Here is a 22,500-nt window from a genome sequence, read left to right as displayed (position 1 = left end):
TGTCTATGTGTGTGTGTGTGTGTTTTAAGAAAACATGGAAACAACAACTCTATATTACTGACTACTTGCATGTAAAATAAAAAGACTTTACACCTCCTACATATTGAAAATGATTAAGAGAATACTTGAGTAGTAATCTTGAAAAAAATATCAGAGAATTCAAAATAATAGTAATTTGCATCGTATATCAGAAAGCAAAAGAAAATCAGGTTTGAAATTCCTTTAGCTAGGAATGCTGGAGGTTAACGAGTTTTGCTTTTCATGATAAACGACCAGTGTCCAAGTGTGAAAGAGCTGTAATAAATGACGGTGCAAATGACTTCCAAAGTGATCGAAGGTAAATTAGCCTTATTTTGAAAGAACTTGAAAGTAAAGTCTTCTCCCCTTTATATATATATATATATATATATATATATATATATATATATATATATATATATATATATATATATATACATATATACATAATTCTATATATATATATATATATATATATTATATATTATTAATATATATATATTATATATATATTATTATTATATTATTTAATTATATATATATATATATAATTATATTAATATTATATATATATATATAATATTATATAATAATATATATATCTATAATGTCACATGGATGCAATATTATGAATTTATATTATAGGCAAACATTTCTGTCAGGTAAATAAGCTTTCGTGTAGAATACTTCCATGTCGCTATTTTTGAAAAAGATTTTTTATAATCTTCTTCATAGTTGTGAAAAAGAGGAAGATTAGAGAGAGAGAGAGAGAGGAAGAGAGAGAGACGAGAGAGAGAGAGAGAGCAGAGAGAGAGAGAGAGTATCAAAGAAGTGAAGAAGGGCGGTTGCAGGATGGGGGGGGGGGAAGGGGGGGGGGGGGGGTTGGTGGTTGAGTGACGGGGGATGGGATCGGAAGGAAGGGGTCTTTTGATTCGAGACGGAGCCTTTTGCTACTTTTGGGGAAAAGTTTTTATAGGGATGAAAGAAATACGAGTCCAGACGAAACCATACGCAACTGAGCCATCCGATAGTTGAGTCAAAGCTGCTCCTTTGAATTTACATGAGAATATCAAAAGTTCCCAGATAAATCGGCCTCGGACATAAATTCGCAAAGTTTGGAGGTATAAATATTGTAAGACGACACAAATCAATTGGCTGAAGTTTTGTAATGGCTGCATGGAACAGCAAAGTTCTGCTGAATTGCCTTTGTTATTTAAACCCTTCTGTTGACCTCGCACTCATTTCTTAGATGAAATCTTTGCACTGTAGAAAAAAAAGCGTTATATGCTGCATCGTATGGCATATTTTCATATAATCTCTCTCTCTCTCTCTCTCTCTCTCTCTCTCTCTCTCTCTCTCTCTCTCCTGGGTTTGTTTTGAATGTCTATGTAAACGGTATTACAGTAATGAACGTGTTTAGAAGCAGTTACTTGTAATTTATTACTCTCACATGAGATCAATTTACACTTGTGAAACTGATATCACACGTATTTTCCCAAATACTCTCTCTCTCTCTCTCTCTCTCTCTCTCTCTCTCTCTCTCTCTCTCTCAACCCCGCTACCTATTGCCTCAACACAAAAGCTAAATCTTCAAGGCGCTCATTCATCAACGGTTGCGAACGGCGGCCCCCGCAAACTCTATTGCCGACGCACAATAGTGACTTGATGGAATCAATTTCCATAAATCGCCTAAGAGAACCAAACAGCGACTTCCCTACAAAGGCTGTGAGTGACGTGGATGACCCCAATATTCATAAACGCTCTCGAACGCATTCACGCCGAACAAAACGTCCGCCAAGCCGCCGACATTCGTAGCGCTCTGTTGACAGAGCGGCAAGCGATCCCGAAAGACAGATGTGGTGAGGGCAAGATGGCTCTCGCTGATAGCGAGACGGCTCGAAAGAGGAAGGGTTAGTTTGTTTGTGGGTGAAATGGGCTTAGTGAGGATTAAAATAGTGTAAATCTACCGATGATGATTTTTTGTTTGAATTATATTAAAAAGTCTACTTAAAGTGTATGTGTGTGTATTTGTGTGTGTGTGTGTGTGTGTGTGTGAGAGAGAGAGAGAGAGTTTGTGTAATAGTAATGAGGATTATATGTTTAGCTCCAAGTTATATAGGAATGTAATAAACTAGGAGCTTTTTGGTAAGATTGATTGATTTATAGATTTTAGGCATAGTACTTGCCAAGCCCTGGAACTATGGCTTAAAATCAAACGTTAATTTAGCTATGATTCATCAAAACTATAAAGTAGGATAAAAACTTTCCCCCCAAAATATATGTATTATATTAATATGGTAGAATTGATCAAAACTGTAAAGATAAAATATTTTCCTAAAAACACATAGCCTTGTAATACGAATTAAATCTGTAAAACCTGTTAAAATAATTAAATCCTTAAATAAATGTTAATTTTCTTTAAAAACAGCATTAGTTTACTGATATCACAATTATCATCAAGTACCTGCCGTAATGAGGTAGCTCCCCTTTCTCGCCTAAAAACTGGGTAATCGATTAATAAATGCTCTACTGTTAAAACTTCTTTAGCATGGGTATATCCTATGTGCAGCCTTGTTAAAATAATGGTAGCCCTTCGATCTGGATGATCTGACGATTGCCATTTCATAACTGAAGCTTCAACTTCATATCACCAATTATGTTTTCCCAACCAATTTGCCACTTCTTACTTATATAGCTGTGGATAATTTGGGTAAAATCAAGGTATAGGAATTTCATGAGTGCCGGATTATGTAATCCTTTTTGGAGAGAGAGAGAAAGAGAGAGAGAGAGAGAGAGAGAGAGAGAGAGAGAGAGAGAGATGACAAATTGGAAGTATTTGATGGGAATTTATTCGAGTTAAATGTCGACTGTTGATTTAGAAGTTTTTTAGTCACATTTAGATCTAGTATTTTTTTTTTCTTTTTTGGGGAGAGAGGAGTCAATCTTCATTATGTGTTTATCCCCACAGTTATGAAAATTTATCAGTAACGTCCCAGGTTTGCATTCTTTTGAACAAGTTGAGAGAGAGAGAGAGAGAGAGAGAGAGAGAGAGAGAGAGAGAGAGAGAGAGAGAGAGAGAGAGAATTTTGATATTTGCCTTTCTCTGTCTGAATATGCAGGCATAGAGGCCTCTTTGGAGAATTGAAAATAGAACCGAACATTTTTTTCTGTTGTGGATGCGATTGGCTATTGAGTAGCATATAAAATGCATGGGACTGGAGATGATCATACCTGATATTCCCTTGACATTCAAGCATGGCTGAAGTAAAAATAATCTTAAGAGGTGGCATTTAAAGTTTTAAATGTTGTTGGTGTTTTTTAAGGTAAAGTCTTCGCTCCGAAAAATGCCTTACATTCTCAGTCATTGGTTGCATGTTTAAATTTTAGTATCAATAAAAACGTACGCGCCATGAAGCGTATTTCAGAAGGCGAGGCAATTTTATTCGGCACTTGTACTCCTCTTCATTCCATTGTTAGAGAGAAACGGAGACGACAACTATTGTGAAATTAACGAGCAGCCTGGATTTGTCACAAACCTGGACACTAAAGTTAATATTGCTTTCCGTCGGCACCTTTAATTTCTGTTGTGTGCCAGACGCACCAGAGCAAATACTGCGACGGGCGTTTTATAAGTCCACAAGAACGATAACGGCACTTGTTCGTTGATGGCCGGACAGCGGATCCCTCGCGCGGAACAAGCAATTTCTAGCTTAAATATCCGCAGAGGATTTTAACCGACAGTCGCATCGTGCGAGGTCTGTTAGTTTTAGCCTGCTTTCAAATTTTGCATATTCGTAGTTGTTATGGAAAATCAAGCATGTATTTGTCTAGTATGTGAATTCAGTAGTCTACGTTTTATTTTTAATGCCTGTTTCTTAGTGTGTCTGCAGTGTATATACATGCAATATTGAAGAGTGGGAAATTAATTGATAGGTGAAAGGCTTTTAGTTTCAAATGAAACCGGCATGCTGCTTGCAACCTCACCTTAAATGCTTTTTATTTTAATCATTCTTTAATATTAGATACATTTTCAGCTCCCATATACACACATACATGCATACATACATACATGCTTATACACGCACGCACATTGCATACGTGTTACGGCCTAAACCCGAATCTGCGAAAGTGAGAAGTGTCCAGCCAATTCAGGAAATGATCGAGAGGTGTGGCCAAGGTCCGATGACTTGAAATTAGCAGTGTGTAATGTGTTTAGCCGTGTTTATTACTAGCCCGTCGGGGAGGAAAATGCTCAAGTTCATTTGATCCCCGACTGCTAGTACTAAACCTGGAAACACATTACACACTGTTCATTTCAAGTAATGGGACCTTGACTACACCTCTCGGCCATTTCCCGAATTGGCCGGACACTTCCCACTTTGGCCGATTTTATTTTGGCCGTAATATTTGCACAAGGTCTATAGATAAATAAATGATCAAAATTAGAGCTGTACGTTCTAAGGCAATGCCTATAGCTTTTCGGCTGTCCTTTCCTCTCTCTAGGTAATCTTTGGTAGCAATCTCGTGCTTCTTCCACTGGCTTGGTTGTAGCCATTAGAAAGTTCCTTCTTAAAGTAAGCTTTGATTCACCACAAGGTTCAAGAGGACATAATATATTCAACGTGCTTGCTACAATCTTGTTAGCCTACGGTATGCATGAATTACAAAAGCGTTTAACGTGCCCATCAGTCGTGTATTTAGTAATGTACTACATTCTGTATAATATTCTTTAATGGAATATATTTCACTGGGAAAGATTTTGATGTTAATCCGAACCGTCAACATCATGCGCCCTTCGTAAGATCATTTTGTTTTTCATTGGTGTGAGATACATACAGGGTTGTCACGATATCAATTGAATATGAACTTATAAGCAAATAGAAAAATCAATGAAATAAGAGGCTCTTTTAATAATGATTAATTTGGAATCTTTAAATGTTAATCTAAGTTATCTTACAACATGAAAAAGTGTCGGCGGGATGTGTGAGGAGGGTAATTGAGTTGAGAACGCGTCTGGTTAAAATATAACTATATTCATTTCATAAAGTCATCAACCCTATCCGCTCTCGGGTTATTGAATACAATGTTAGAATAGTAAGGTGAGCATTGATATTGGAATACATGGTATTTATTCATCTGAGGGAGAGAAAAGAGAAGCGGTTGACTCCGGTGACGTCGTCTATCGTCAGTGCGTGGTAATATGATCGAATCTTGCTAATAGGGATGAAAACACATCAGTGAACGAATGAAATATTTTCTTCCCTGGTAAATATGTTCATTAATTAAATCCGCCATGTGTCGACCGAGTTTAGTACAGTTACAGTTAAAAATAATGGTAAATAAGGATGTGGATATTTTTCCATTTTGTAAAGATGAGGGTTAACCTTCCTCATAAAACAAACTGTCCATAAAAGACCGAGTGTATGTATATGTTTGTGTACACGATGGCCACTGGAATGTTACTAATTAAAACAAACCCTTAACTTACATGCTGTGTGTTTAATTAGAAAGAAATGACCCCACAACTGCTTAGAGAAATGGCGATAACAAGTAATTACGACCGAATCTACTTAAACTTTTGGTAAGAAATTATGGATGATTTAAACATGGGACCAGGTTGAACTTCTGTGGTCTATTAGCATTTTTCAGGACAAAGTTTCTAAGTCTTTGATCATTAACATGTCGTGGGGAGACGAATTTTCCTTTGTCCCAGAAAATACACCAAAATTAAACATCGCTGGCATTTCTCTTCAAGATGACGTGCTCAAAGTACTTGCTCACTTTACGTGTAGTAGATGTTGACTGAATCATTTCTTTTCATAGGTAATTAGAGGGAGTGGTTTGTTTCATATTACGTTTTCTCTTAGTTTCTTTGTTCTAGAAGTACCCCGAACGGCATTAATATATAATGATTTTTCACTTGTAAGAATGATCAATGATTTTACCTGAAGTATTTTGTTTATACCTTGCATCATTCTGAATTTTCTTTTCATGTTATTTTCTTGTGAACACGCGTCGAGTTTTATTTTTTATTTCTTCTTTTTGAGAAACGTGTGGCTCTGGTGCCTAATTAGTTTGCAACATATTGGAAGGCTTTATTAGATCGTAATTACTTATATGGCTGTCTTCGTACCTTTACTAACTGTTTTTTCGTTTTGAAGAATAACTTTTATCAATCTTTCAACAAATTCGTAATAAGTTTCATCGGAGTTAAATCAAATACCATTTACGTTATTCATTACGAAAGAAAAGAGAAATATATTTAAACAAAGATTATCATCCAGTTTATCAATTTCTATTTCTGTATTGTAGTATTATTTGCTTTCACGTTATATACTTGATTCTTGGGGTTTCTTTTTATAAGAACTGTTTATAAATAGAAATGGGCAATTCTCTCCCAGCGTAATCCAGTAAAAATAACAATCTTATGCACTTGATTATGTTTATGTAAAGTCATTTACCATGCGCTTACTGTAAACATGCATATGAATTGATGTGTAAGGTATTATTAGCTTGAAAGAAGGTGTATTCTTTTTTTTTCCCCTTTTGTCGGCTTCTTGCCACTTCGCTATAAATAGGAAGAAAATCTTTGTGCTTAGAAAAAAAACAAACTGTTGAAGATTTATTAAAGTGTCCTTTTGTTTGGCCCCGACGTCGCTCTGTTTGTTTGAGTGATGGACAAAACATCTCGGTGAGGTACTTACCTTAATTACTTTGAGCATTATGGCTAATTGTCGCCTGACATTCTAATCCATCAGTGACACTTGGGGATATCCTCTCTCTCTCTCTCTCTCTCTCTCTCTCTCTCTCTCTCTCTCTCTCTCTCATTCAGGTTTCCAATTACGAGCGTTTTTTTTGTAGTCACAAGCGGGCTCATTCTCTTTTTTATTGAGATCTGCTAAGTATAGTCTGATGTTGTTAAAGCTGTTGTATACAATGCTTAATGATATCCTCATTGCCCATTCAGGGCTAGTCGTTCTGTATTATAAAGGATGGTTGTAACTGGATCAGGTTCATTTAACAGAATTTCCCTTTTACCTTTGTGTTTGGGAAATAAAATTCTGGTGCTGAAAAAAGTCATTAAGGTTGAAGTTTTCTGTGTAATTTTATTATATTTTGATAAAACTGTGATGCTTAAACTTCCAAATTCAAATTAGTAAAAATGTTGCAAGTTTCCTTGGAAAATGTGCTGGTCTGGATGACATACGTATCTCGGGAAATATTCTTGGTTACTTTTCATTCTTTCCTCAAAGCTCTCAAGCGATGCTGTGGAATCTTTTGAAGTATGCTTATTCCAGGCAGGTTTCAAATCTTTTATATTTGTGTTGTTTTCCCCCGTCACTGTACAAACAGAAGAACATTGAATTCTGAAATGGCTATTTCCAATCTGGATTAATGTATGAGATTAGCTCTACGGAAATATATTAACAACCAGTTAAGTAAATTCAACTCTCAATCACCGTTTATTTGTACACAGGAGCTATTTCACTTAGATCTGATGAGAAATGGTATACACCTCCTTTGAACGGTCAAAACTAAATTAACAGTATATGAAAATAAGTTGACTCGTTAAGTTAATATTTTTCATGATGCTTGTTACTTTGTTATATAGGTTGGAATGAAACATTATGTACTACAGAGCCAAGGGTAGCTTTCCTGAAATGAGGTATAATCGCCCTAGTGAATGAAAGGCGGATGTGAATAGGAGTTGTGACGAAGAAGAGAGGTTAAATCTTATATCAATGTTTGTTTTTCTCTAAGTAAATGGAATAAATTACCTGCAAGAAAATCTGCGCATTTAATGGGACTGTCATTGAAACTTAATCTTAAAAATTGCTTGCTGTTCGACTGAGTTGATACAGTAAAAATACCTTCCTCCACACCGACCCTGGCCCCCTCCCCCCAAAAAAAATACACTGTTGCTTTATGACTAAGTTTTTTTAGAACATCGCCAGATAAGTTATTTTTTTACTGTGACGTCTTATAATCCTGCAATCTTAAAGCTTCACGCAACGTGACCTTTTTAATAGTTTCTCGAAATAAGAGGTAGAATCGATACTTATCTAGTTACTTAATGCAACGCAACAGTCAGGCATGAGCAAAAGTAGGTCTGTCTCAAAAAGAACTGCATGAATGATCAGTTTAGTGAAGCTTTGAGACATAACCTTTAGCAGAGTTTCCACTCCCTCCAAGCCATGTTTTACTGTCCCAGTTGCCTCAACTAACTACAAATTCTGTAATTTGATATGTATGGTAAATAATTCTCTCTCTCTCTCTCTCTCTCTCTCTCTCTCTCTCTCTCTCTCTCTCTCTCTCTCTCTCTCTCTCTCTCTCTCAAATCGAATATTGTGGTAAGCTCCAAAATTTGGTGTTTGGAAATGGATTTTTCGTATGCTGACCATTTTATGTTGTGCTTGGAAGCTTTCTTTGCCCTTTATGAATATTCTTTTTTGTATTAAAATTGATCGGATGACTATTCTTTTTTCTTTGTGTGACTTCTTCTCCACCGTAGTTTCAGGATCCCTACCTTGATTAACTTTTCTCCTTTCCTATTAAAATTGACCCCTTTTACATTACATTTAGTGAATTTGATAAATTTTACATTCCATTTGGTGATCCCATGTACTGGACTTTGATAAACCTCTCCCCTCTGATGTTAAACATTCCTTCCCTTCATTGCTGTGTTCTCTTCCTCTTGACTATGATTATCCTTTGCTCTTCCGTTCATTGATCTCTTCTCTTTGATCTTGTGACCTTTTTCCGTTTGATACAGTAGCATTCTTTGCCACAGTTTCATGAACCCTTCGATGTAGTGAGTTTTTTCTTGGCGTGGTGTAAGTTCTCTTTAGTACAGAGAAATATTTTCTTTATATCATGAATTGATTATTTGTTTAATTTTCTTAGTAATTAATGAACTGTTGCCTCGTGTTAACATTTTCCAGTTTTCCATTTAATTAATGAACTGTTTTATTGAGTTAATATTTTCAATATTCCCGATTAACTAATGAACTGATTCTGTAGTTAGCAGTTTGAATTTTCTCTGGTTAATAAATGAAATGGTTGTCGAGCTGAAGTTTTGAAATTGCCTCTTAACGAATTAGCTGTTCTTCCATTTGCGATTTGTATTTGTTTATTTATTTATTTATTTATTAGTTCGTTGAATAATGTTTTGTTTTTAATAAGTGATCTCTTCTTCCTATTCGCAATACCTTCTGTCACTTCTTTCTAATGAACACCATATTTAGAAACTTTAATTTTAAGTCAATGGCTTGTCCTATATGAATGGGGTTCATCATCTGAATAATGATGATAATAATAATAAAAGAAATTTTTTAGGTCAACAATTTTATTCAGGCAATAAATTCCACGAATGTTATAGAGAAGGATTCTCATAATTCACTGAAACTTTTCCTGACTTCATGATTCCGCAGTACCTTTCTCCCTCGGATTAGTGTCCCCTTCCCGCATGCTTCGAGAGATTACCTTTTATTTCCTTGAGGTGGCGAGATCTCCTTGATTTAGGGAGGGAGTTTGGCTTTACTTTGGGATTCCTTTCATGCGGATTAGTGATTCCTTGACCTTTGGTCGAGTCACTCATTTACCTCAATTTAATTACCCCACTTCCCTTGAACTTCGAAAGTTTTTCCATTTCGTTTCATTCCCGTATTATGGTCGCTTTCCATTGTTTGGTCCTTAGATATGTTTCCATCAGTTCTTTTATTTTTTATTTGTCTGCTAGTCTGTATTTGATGCGTCCCCTCCATGCAATAATTAGTTTTTCTTATCTTGGTTATTAATTTGTTTTTTGAACGTGTAGATTATTCCATTTTCTTTTCTCCTTGGAGAATCGTTTTTGTAGTTTTTATGTTTACATAGCCGGGGCTATTATAATCTCATTCCTGTTTTGTTTGCTTAACTCTTATGATTTAATTCCCGTCAAGAAGAGCGAAATCTAGAGGCGAGTGGTGCTGTGTGAATAAGGTGGGCGTTGCAATGTTAGTGAGCCTTCTTTGTTAATACTTTCGCTAGGTGTTTATATTTTATTTAGCCGTAACAGGATGGATGCGATACTAATCGGTGTTTTCATTTTATTAAACATGCATACCTATACACACGTACGCGCGCACACACACACATAGATAGATAGATAGATAGATAGATAGATAGATAGATTGGTACATATATAAATGCATTGTATATACTTATATATATGTATATATATATACATATATATAATATATATATATATATATATATATATATATATATATATATATATATATATATATATATATATATATGTGTGTGTGTGTGTGTGTGTGTGTGTATTTATATATACACACATAAATATACATATATTTAAACATATAGTATGGCGGCTGTTACGTGAGAGTCGAAATACGAAATACTCGAGGCATATTGCCACTGAGAAAATACCATGTGTCCGAACCAGTCTTTATTTTCTTACGCTCACTTTCTTCCATCACCGACTCACTAACTTCCTGCAACCCATCCCTTCCATCTTCTGCTTGGTTGCTTTATCTCTCTCCGATTCTATTACAGAGTACTCAATATCCACCGACTATTGTATATATGATTCTCTTTTCTACCTGACACATTCATGTATATATATATATATATATATATATATATATATATATATATATATATATATATATATATATATATATATATTTATATATATATATGTCTGCGTGTGTGTCTGTTTGTGTGTATACATGCGCGTGCGTAGGCGTGTTTGTATGTGTTTGTGTCTCTAAAGTACGTATGTATGTATGTACATATTTTCGAAAGGCCAAAAGATCGAAACACCTGGAAAAAGCTCATGAAAGTCTTTTAATTTATATACCTGATTAGGGATTTAACTTAAAAGACACATAATGATGCGTGTATATATGTTATCAGGCGCCTGTTGAGTTCTGTAGTGGTGCCGTCTAAAGGATACAGCCCTCTAGTTTGTTAGAATATCTTTAAGGGTGAGTATTTCCCCCGCTTCCTTTTTATTTGACTAAATGGTGGAAGGCCGGGAGTAGTGCACGGACCAAAAACCTGAACCAATTAGTAGTACACCCAATTAGGTATATTATAAAAGCAGATCAAAATTTCATGCAAATGCAAAAATGAATTTTCTTTATACATTTCCGAACGATTAATCAAGCGTTACCCCGCATTACCGAAATGCTTTTTATTGCACATGGAAACGAATATGTCACCAGCAAAGAAGCAAATATTTTTAAGAAATGTGTAAGCTTTTAAGGCAATTTAGCCGCGACCGCCGTACTTTAAGATAAAAGCAAGTATAAGTTGCTATTCATTGTTGATTAAGGCTCCCTTCGCGTCATGGATGCAAGGGGACTGACGACGGAAGGGCAAGCCCGAAGCTCTCGCGTTAATTACTTTCAACATAATGGCTAATTGTTGACCGACGGTTTAATCCATCACCGTCACTCCAGACAATTTTATTTTCCTCCTCCTTTTTTCGCTTTCCTTTTGGAATATAATATTTTAATGCGGGAGGACCGGGCGTTGTTCGGGAGCCAATATGTGGCTCTCTTTGACGCTGAAGATGTATAATTCGATTACCTCGTCTGCTGCGTTTGTTGCATACTGCAATTGTTTGATTTTCAGTTGTTATGATGCTGTTTTTGTTTGGGGGGGGGGGGGCGGTGGAGGGGGTGGCGATTTTGAGTGGTGACTACCTCTTACATTCGTTATGTCAGTCTGCTATGACTGATAATCGTTAGAGTGCGGCTCTCTTGAAAATTTTGTTTGGTTGTATTTTTTATGGGGCTAAAAAAATTGGAAAAATGATATACTAGATTCACTGTGTTGGCCACAAGATCGCTCTTGGATTGAAACAGCGAAATCGTGAAGCGTAAAAAGGAGTTCTTCCTCTTATGTAAAGCTCTAGTATTGCAATATTACAGTTCCATTTTTATCTACTGTGAGCTGGCCATATTTTGTTTTGTACGAACCACATGAATCTCGTACTTTTTACTTGTACTCCAGGATTTAAATGGCTCTTGCTATATGAAAAGTGAGTATGCCAGTCTCTAGTATAAGCGAGATTTTGTCATTCTCATACCTGCATTTCCAAAACATATGCATTTGTTAATCTTTCACCTGTGTAGTTTTCTGTCCCTATGTAATTTCACGTATGATGAAAGTTGTTATAAGAAATCTTGTTAACGACATAATGAGCATTTCAGTAACCCTTATGTATACTGAATATATTCATTTCCAGAAACATAGGATAAACTTTTCTCTTTGCCCCTTTTCGACAGCTTAATATGAGTACATGTGGCGAATGTCTTCACTCTTATATGGCTGTGTTCTTTATTTGTACACTTAATTTTAGATATGTATGAAAGCCATCATTTTGATTATATCGAACTTAATTGATTGTCAGAGGAATGCAGATTTTCGCTCAATACGATTGAACGTCTGCTTTCACAATGGTATTGGTATTTCTTGATAAGTGATTAATTTATTCTACCGATATGTGATTTTATTTTGAACAAATTTAGTCAGGAAGTTTAACACTGTTGAGTAATATATTCAAGTGAAAAGTTAAAGTTGAGTAGATTAGTATATATTTAAGTGTAATATTTAAGAGACTGAAAGATAAGGTTTAGCGTAGAAATATAATCATGAACTTGCAATATTAAATGTGAAAATAATTTACTGGGACGGCGTTTACCGTCACTCCCCTTCCGATATTTTAACTTGTAAGTGACACAGACATCAGTGAACTGTCTTTCCCCACGGACATATCCATAACTTTTCATACCAGATTAAAAGAATCTAATTACAACTGGACGTTTGTTTATTGGTTCATTGTGTGAACATCATAACAAGAAATAACTTTCGCGAAATTCCTATTTTGGAAGCCATATTTTTTAAGAGGAAATTAAAAGTTTCCGATTAAGTTCCGATAAAAGGGTTCATGATTTAATTTGGATTGGAGAGAACCAAGAATGAGAGATATTGTTTTAATATTCAGGTCGAATTTGAACTTTTAATATTCGACATGTAATTGAATGTATTAGTCAAGAATCCCCTCCCTTGATAAGCCATTGAAAAGTAATTTTTCAGAATTGATTCTTCCGTTTGATGGGATTTTTTTGGTTAGCTCAATTTAAGATTTCACTGTTGAATTTGTAATATATCAGCTTTAATATCGTTTTTCCTGTTGTCTGTCATATATTGCTAATCTCGAGGTTTTATTTCCTTGGTGGAAGCATGAAATCCACAAACTATTAATCGAGAATGATCCAGATTGTTAGGCTTTACATTCTTAGGTGCTTCGTCAATTATGTGACTTGCCTATTTCAGTACGCATGTGCTCACCCAAACTTCATTTGGAAAGCCGAGCTGATCTGTTCCTCAGTTTCCAAAAAAGCAGCTAAAGTTGTAGTGACATTATTGTTATTCTTCTGTCGGTTACTGGATCACTGATACACAATAGCGTTTACAATTCAGACTTGGGTTTATACAAATTATATGAAATCACATAAGGAAAAATAAGATGTTGAATTATTACACTATTTTTAATGGGTTACGGGTCTGGGTAGACGTGGCAATACACACGGAGAGTGTAAGAACACGAGATAAAGTCCCTCCTTAGTTCTAAAAATTTTTGCTTTGTCAAATTTAAATTCATAACAGCCATAATTAACCTAGATTTTATAAAAATGTCCTTCCCAAATTGCCTTTTAAATTTTAGTTGTCTGATTGGGCTAGAAACTCATATTGTGACTTATATTTGATTCTTTGGTCATTGACACATTAGTTGCTTACCCAAAAAAAGTTGCAAAAATATAACGGATAGATGATATTTTAAATTTTCTGCTGGGTTTTCATCCTGCCAGTTCTTGGTCCCGGTTACGAAAAGCGGAGGGACATTTTTTTTTTTTTATTAATTTAAACTATCGCCGGTCCGTTGTCGACCTTCATTAAGACACAAGTTTTCCTAAATTGGTAATTGGTTCTAAACTCGAAATAAACATAATTAAAGGCAAGATATTAGTTATGTAAGAGGAAAGAAATTAGCGGTGTGGGGGTAGCAAAATTCTTGATATATCCCTCGTCGCAGAAATAAAAAGAAATGGAAATATTAAATTAAATCAGTATATCCTCCTCCGCATCAAACTCCTCCCGTCCCTGCTACCAAAACGTTCCCTTCCCTCCTCCCTCGCACTAATAAATCTCCGTCCTTCTTAACACAACATCACCTTGCTCTCAGAAAAAAGCAAGAGAGAAAAGAAAAATAGAGATATATTTCCGACCGTAATACCTTCTCTGTTGAAAGCTCATCAACAACACAATGGAGTCCCCGTCAGGATGAAGACTTGGTTAAGTCGGAAGCACAACGGCAGGTCGTTGGGTAACAGGCGAGGAGGATCCTGCTCAGGATATCTGGCCAGTCTTGAGGATAATAGGAAATTATGCAACATAGTCGGAATTGGCCAAAGTCAGGATGGAGTTTGCGAAGGCTGCCAAGACGGCTGATTGAAAACCGGATAAATCTACTGCCGAGGAGAGAAGTGAGGTAGGGAGGGGGGGAGGGAAAGGGCAGAGCGAGAAACTATTTTGGGGGATGGGGGATTGGAATGATAGGAAAATAATGACTTGGTATTTCCTAAGTATAGAATATTTATAAGGCACAGAAAAACTGACGTGCAGAGCTCAAATAATTAGAAAATAATGAGCATTCTCTCTCAGTATCAGTCTAAGTAGTGACAATTTTATATATCACAGTATCGATTTCCATACCATGAAAGTTTTTCGAGATAAAATATATACTGAATTGTGAAATAAATAAAATGAGAGGCAACATTCCAAAGTAAATCCGTGTTGACACCTCTGTTAAATTCGTAATATAACGATATCAGCTTTCATTAGCACCAATTTATTTTATCGGAAACTGGAAATACCCGGGATTGTGGAGTAAACGTAGGTATGGCGTGGGTAGTACTCGAAAGTGAATGGAAAAATGGAGCTGAACGTATTTTGTGGCTCTCAAGGAAAGAAAAGAGAAAAGAAGAGAAGCAGTAATGACCCGTTTCCAAGAGTCTGACGAAACAAAGCGACACCGATCGGGAAAAATCGCTGGCACCGGTCATTAAACTTCGAGAATTTCTTTAAGAGGTCAGGAGGACAATTGGCGTGGCACTCAGCCCAATGGAGGAATCGAGTTGGCACCCTCCAGGATGACGAAATGAAATACGCAATGCACTTTTCTTCACGTAAAATTACGACCATTACCCTGAGCTCTCTCTCTCTCTCTCTCTCTCTCTCTCTCTCTCTCTCTCTCTCTCTCTCTCTCTGAGCATGAGGGTATAGAAGAAATAATGATTGGGTTTAAAGTATCTGTGTTCTGTGCGCCTCTAAGTATTATGGTCACATTTTTATTGATGTAAGTCAGTAAGTTTCTGATGGTTAAATGAAGAGCTTTTGGGGGAATTTGTTTTTCATATTTTTTTTATACTTCTGCAAGTATAGTTATTTCATTACATCAGCTTATTTTTCCGTGTACCCGTGTTCCTAAGAATATTTTTTCATATATATATATATATATATATATATTATATATATATATATATATATATATATATATATATATATCTGAGCCTCTTAATGAACTATGTATGCATTATATACCAGCATTTAAAATGTAATTAAGCTACTACATATAGAAATGGACTAGCGCAGAGAGACAAGACTAATAACAAACAAGTCCCGTCTGTCGCTATAATGATGGCCATTATCTACGTAGTATCTTGCCTGTTCAAAAATACAAGGTACGGGAAATCTTGTATTATATATTTCTCTTTAAGCTTATGGAGAAATGGTTCATCAAAATAAAATACATGTCAGGTGTTCAGCCCCAGAATTCTTTGATGACTTGGTAAAAGAAAAAACACTTTTTTATATTAAGCTAGCAACACGGCATCAAAGGATTACGAAGAAGAAGAGGAGGAAGAAGAATAAGAAGAAAATAATAGTCAGACAAAATTCCCCTAATTTCCTAGCTTTTATACCGACTGCTCTGCTGTCACATTGTGGAAGAGTTTAGAGGCGAATTACAAAAAGCCCAAGTCTTTTTTTATGGAAAACTCTTGTTGGTTGGCAATAGTTTTAGAAACTTTATTAAAACTGATTTAATACCTATATTCTTAGGGTTCTTTCTGTGCTCTTATTTTTTTCCCATTTGTTTGTTTTTGCTCGTACTTTTCAAGTATACAGCTTAATTATGCTTTTTTCATAATAATCTCATTTAAGGTTGCTCCATATTTTTAAACGCTCTGTAGGACAGTTTTTTACCCATATTCTTAAAACTTGAGCTGAGAAAATTTTTCCGACCTACTTCCCACAAAACATTTACATAATGCGTTATATTATACTTTGAGAAAAACGGTTCAGGAATGAGCTATTCGTCTCCATAATTTTCCTGACGATCCCTGTTTGAAATATATGTAGCTAAACAAATTCCACAGTATGTCTCTATAAGAAGATTAGAATTTCTTGAAAAAATACTAAATAAAATTTTTTTTTACCTTCTTTCGAAATCATACAAATCTTGGCATTGATTATAAGATTGAGGAAGGTTTAGTTCTAGTCCCAGTTGGTGAAAGTACTAAAATTTACTGTAAACTTAGATGATGTTTCTGTTTGGCTATCTTATGCTTCGTAGGTAACTTTTTGGGGTTTTTATTATTGGTGTTGAACCTGCTGTTTGTGGCAACAGAATGAAACGAAATGTTGTTGTGCATAGGTCTTAAAAAAAACTATAGAGACCATGCAAAAGATTTTGTCACTGAAATGAGATGAAATAAAATAAAAATGAAAGTGGGCACATTAACAAGAAGGGTAAATATGTGTGAATAAATAACAAACGCGAGAAGATAAAGAATGTGAAGAAAAAATAAACCAGCGCGCAATCTACTTTTTAATTGAGCAATAAAAACATAAATGAGCTACAGACTCAAGTTAAAGAACTAACATCTCCATGCTATCGTTACGAAGCGAGGCCGAAGTTAAAATACCTGAGCATAAATAATGCTCAACATCTCTCTTTAGCCAAAGTTTCCTATAGGCAAACTTTTCGGTAATGAGCCGCTTGAGTAAAAGGCAGTGTCCTTTGCTTATAGTTTTTCTTTCGGGATTTTCTTTGGAGAAACATTTTCACTTTAGACTCCATGGTATTAGGCGTAGTTCATTCCCTGGTCTCTCTTTTTCCTATTTTTCATTTTGCCCTTTTGGATATTTACTTAATTATTTATGTACATACTCAGATTTTTCTAAAACCGTTACAAGGGCACTCCAGGAGAATAGAGTTAACCGCTGACCTTTCTGTGCAATATGTATATACATATATATTGTGTGCGTATATGTGGGTATATAATATATATATATATATATATATATATATAATATATATATATATATAATATATATATATGAATATGAGTGTGTGTGTATATATTATTAATATGTAATATGTTTATATGTGTGTATATATATTTTGTTTTCATTCCCTAACCAATTTTTGTCTCTCTTCTAATCATACTCCACCCATGAAATTTAAGACTGAATTTGCGTAAATGGGCATATCATAAGGGAGTGATATCACCCAAATTCATATTTCCACGGGCAACTAGTAATCAGTTCGATCCAGTCAAGCATTATTGGATAATAGAAATTTATGAGTTTTTTTGGGATTTATATATATATATATATATATATATATATATATATATATATATATATATATATATAAAGAAGCACCCGAGCATGACTTATAGGCCTAGTGCTAGATTCTTAAAACAGGCCTCTGGTTACTCCTGACTAGACAAAAAGGTTCTGAGAGAGAGAGAGAGAGAGAGAGAGAGAGAGAGAGAGAGAGAGAGAGAGAGCATAATAGGAGATACTCGAACTGAAATAATGCTCGCCAAGCATATTCACACTCCGGATCGTATGGACAAGAATAGTCTCACTTATGCACTGAAAAAGAAAATAAAAGTGGAAACCTACGAAAATACTCGTTTGATGCGACCCTGAACGCAATTCCACATGCAAAAATTTGCACAAATGAGGAATTCAATGAAATTATTAATAGCATGCTGGAAAAAATATTTCCTTGATTCTTGAATAGGCCTAACCATGTAACCAAAGCTAAACGCGCATATAACTTGGATTTCTTTCTTCTTCTTTTTTACACACCAACTTGTTTCTTATTTATATTTCATTTAATCAGATGCTAAACTTCTTTGTGTTTTATCAAAAGAAATCATAATAACTTCCGATATAACGCTATAAAAGTAGAAAGTTAATTTACATATCATATTAGGCCAATGCTTATGCACTCGGTTCCTGCTGCCACTCAATGGTGAACACTTGATATTGATATCACACATTGAGAGTCGCAGATGATTGTATGGGGAACTTTTTTTTCTTTCTTTTTTTAATAAACAATTATTAAACTAACATTGATCATTCAATGGGGAAATACTTCTGTGCTTCTACAGTTAATCACTGATACATATCAGATAAAGAGGATGACAATAATTGGAATGAAATATACTAACTGGCAACCCCACGAGTTTGTAAAATACGATCAAATCTGAAATTTGTCGCTTCACTTCTGGAACTTACTGTACATACACAGATTTTTCAAACCTTACAAGGGCACTCCAGAGAAGAGTAACCGTGACTTTCTGTGCAATATGTATATACATATATATTGTGTGCGTATATGTGTGTATATATATATATATATATATATATATATATATATATATATATATATATATATATGAATATGAGTGTGTGTGTATATCAAATATATAATATGTAATATGTTTATATGTGTGTATATATATTTTGGTTTCATTCCCTAACATTTTTGTCTCTCCCCTTCTATCAAATTACGCAATCAGTGTAATTATAAAAAGAGCATTTAACCATGACATCCAATATATGATTATTCTGTATGTTTTAATGCACTCGCCGGAATCGGCCAGGAAAGCCGTGTAACCTTACCATAAGGATTGGTACACCTTCATACCTTTGATTTATTCACAACGCAATGTTTCTTATTGGTTCGATATATCTCCGCAGCCTTGATTATTTGTCTGTTCTTAGGGGCAGCAATTTTGGCAAGCCAGTGAACTAATCACTTTTCTATAATCAAAATCATGTGATAACCTTCAGTAAGCATGCAAGAAAAGGTCAGCATGAAGTTAGATATTTTTATGATTATAGTTGTGCAAAATCATAGTTGTTTATTGTTAGTATCTCGGGTATATGTGGTACCAGAGAATTAACAGTAAATCACTTAGTCCTCCATGGAACTTTTTGACCGTTTTTTTGTCAATATTTGTATGTTGACGCATATCACCACCTTGTTTTCAAAGAACAGTTTTCATTATCACGTCCTAGACTAACTGAACGAAGTAATCACAGACTCACCCCTATTTAAAATACTTTATGGTCTTTATTATATAAATTTTATTGAAAATATGTCAATTTATACACACACACACACACACACACACACACACACACACATATATATATATATATATATATATATATATATATATATATATATATATATTATATATATATATATATATTATTTCTGTGAAATTATATATATATATATTTATATATATATATATATATATATATACTATATATATATATATATATATATATATATATATATATATTTATATATTATATGTATGTATAGAGGTTTATTATTTCAATTGAAATCAGTGGAAGCTTTTTGATTAGGCAAAAGCTTCCAGCTAAATTCCGTTCAAACTGCAGTTACTAACTACTCAAGCAAACAGGATGCTGAGTCTTGACAAATGTTACGAAATATAAGTTGTTGATTCAAGTTCCACTGGAAACTTTCGCCAGTATTCATCTTGGATCCAAGCCATGCCAAAGGCATCGGAAGTCAGTAATCAAAAATTATATTAGGAGACCTATAAAGAAATGCCAATCAATTCCTCGGTTCCTAAACTGGTGTCACGGAAGTCGGTTAATAATTTTTCAGTGTTTCCTAAATATACAAATTTTTTTGTTTTGTTTTTAATCAAGAGCACTTTTGGACAGTCCGTGATTTCCTAGTCGTAATCTCTTGAACTATTTTTAAAAAGTTACTTACTAAAAACTGAAGCATTAAACCTGAGCCTTTAGCATAATCCTGCTAATTCCAAACAGAAGTTTCCTTGAGACTGCCAAAATATTACAATAAAGCCTTGAGCTTACATAAGATTAGGTCATTTTTTAGCTTATATTTATTTCCTGTTTTGCTAAAAGGAGATGCAGTTGAAATGTAAATCCCTATAAAGTAAGTTAATCCTCGAATCTGGGAAATGATACATTTGTTGAAAGGAGATATAATGGTTGTATTATTAAAGTTTCTTTCATAATAACTGGTGCTGAACCATCAGCTGCTGTATCATGAGGAAAAGGATCATATATAATATCCTTGTGGAATAATTCTTAAAAGTACTTATCTTACGAGAATTCTATCGCTCTCATGGGAGTACAGGTGTCCATAACTACCCCAATAATAAAAATGAATTTGGTGCTTAGCACAACCAGATGAGTGAGCACCGCAAGAAGGAAGTAGAATAGCTGATCAAAGAAAAATATGGTAATGTTACAGATACCGTAGGGATTTTATGCAAAGGTAAGTAGGATTGAGGAATTAGAGGTGCATGGTGTGATACTGCAGGCTTTTAAGTGTGAAGAGTTATTAGTTTAGTGAAAAAGAAGGCCACAGACACCGACATTTTAGGTCTCCTTGGCTGTTTGACATTTTATGAAGAAGCTTGGCAGACAAGGTGAGGGGAAAAGATAATAGAGATGAAGGTTTATGCACAAAAAATGGAGATAATGGAAAGCGAAACTTATTGTGTTTAGGGACAATACCGTGAAAAATGGGAATGATTAAACGTTTCCTTTTTAGTGACAGCGAAAGAGTCTCAAAATGTACGTAATAAGAGGAAGTGAAGGTGAATATCCGAGATTTAAGTAATGGAAGGTGAAGTAACGAACGTCTACGGAATGCAGGAAATGGAAGTGATTGATTTGCTAGGGAGTTTAAAAGTAAAGTTTGCAAAGGAGGGCCAAATGAGAGAATAGGTGAATCATGAAATGTTGGAGTCAGGGAAAATAGCAAAAACTTTGCTTAAGTAGTAAAGAACGATAAGGGATGCACAAACTGATGTGTTAAATAAGATGGTACCTGGTTATTTAATTTAGAGAGTAAATCATTTACATCAATACCAGCAGGCAGAACAGCTTTATCCCCACTCCTCTCAAACTTGTACATGGAATTCTTTGAAAAACGCTACTTACCTAATATCATTTATATTCCTGTAAAGTGGTAAAGATATGTTGATGATATTTTAGCTGTTCTGCCTGCTGGTATTGATGTAAATGATTTACTCTAAATTAAATAACCAGGTACCATCGATTAAGTTTACTCTAGAATTGGAAAAAAGACAATTGGCTCCCTTTCCTAGATGTTTAGATACATAGAGAACCATTTCAATGTAAATTCAGCATTTATAGGAAACCAATCAACAACTTAACTTATGTTCATTTCTATTCAGGCCACCATCTTAACATCAAAATATAAATTTTTTCTTCTATGTTTTTACGAGCATTGCGCATTGTCAGTCTCCAACATTTGGATCAAGAAATTGAATACATAAGAAAAATAGGGAAAGATTTATGTCATCCTTCACATATATTAGATATTTGTTATAAATAAAGCCCACAAAAAGTTTTATAGTGTAAGTAACACGGAGAAAGAAAATTCTAAGAACATTCTTAGTTTACCTTTTTTAATGGATTTGAAACCATTAAATCATTGTTAAAAGCCTTTAAGGTCAACCTTGTTTTTTCATATAATAACACACTAAAAGGAATGTTAATAAAAAATGCCCCTAGGGAAGCAACAACATAATATATAAAATTCCATGTATGAATTGTCCCTCATTTTATCTCGGACAGTCGAGCAAGGGCTTAGAAGTAAGATTAAGCCAGCATAAATATTCTGCAAAAACTGGTCAAACATCTAATGCAATATTCATTCATTTAAGTGAAAACAACCACTGAATAAATTGGATTGGTAGGTCAAAAGATGTCTTATCACGAAATCTGTTAGAATCTGCTATAATACAACTTACTTCACATTGTAATTTTAATATTAGTCGTGGCCTGTTTCATTTAGACCCTTGTATTTGTAACATGTTTAAGAATGACCTCAAAGATATAATTACAGACTTATATACAAATTAGTTGCCTTAGAGATATCTTCATTGTATATGTATGTTTAATATGTATTGTGAATATGTATTGTGAATAAGTTTTTGTTTACCAAAGTTCTGAATAGCTGTCACCCTATATTATCCTTGTCTTGTCCTTGTG

General features: G+C 34.5%; 1 protein-coding gene across 3 annotated transcripts in view; it reads left to right on the top strand.

Annotated features, from left to right (window-relative positions):
- The window catches only part of LOC135206242 (carbonic anhydrase-related protein 10-like), a 646,502-nt gene that overhangs the window by 94,879 nt on the left and 529,123 nt on the right, over positions 1 to 22,500 (top strand). The window lies entirely within an intron of this gene.

The sequence above is a fragment of the Macrobrachium nipponense genome, chromosome 29 (genome assembly GCF_015104395.2).
Source record: "Macrobrachium nipponense isolate FS-2020 chromosome 29, ASM1510439v2, whole genome shotgun sequence".
Lineage (NCBI taxonomy): Eukaryota > Metazoa > Arthropoda > Malacostraca > Decapoda > Palaemonidae > Macrobrachium > Macrobrachium nipponense.
Note: the sequence above shows the minus strand (reverse complement) of the source record. Positions and strands in the feature narration are given on the sequence as shown.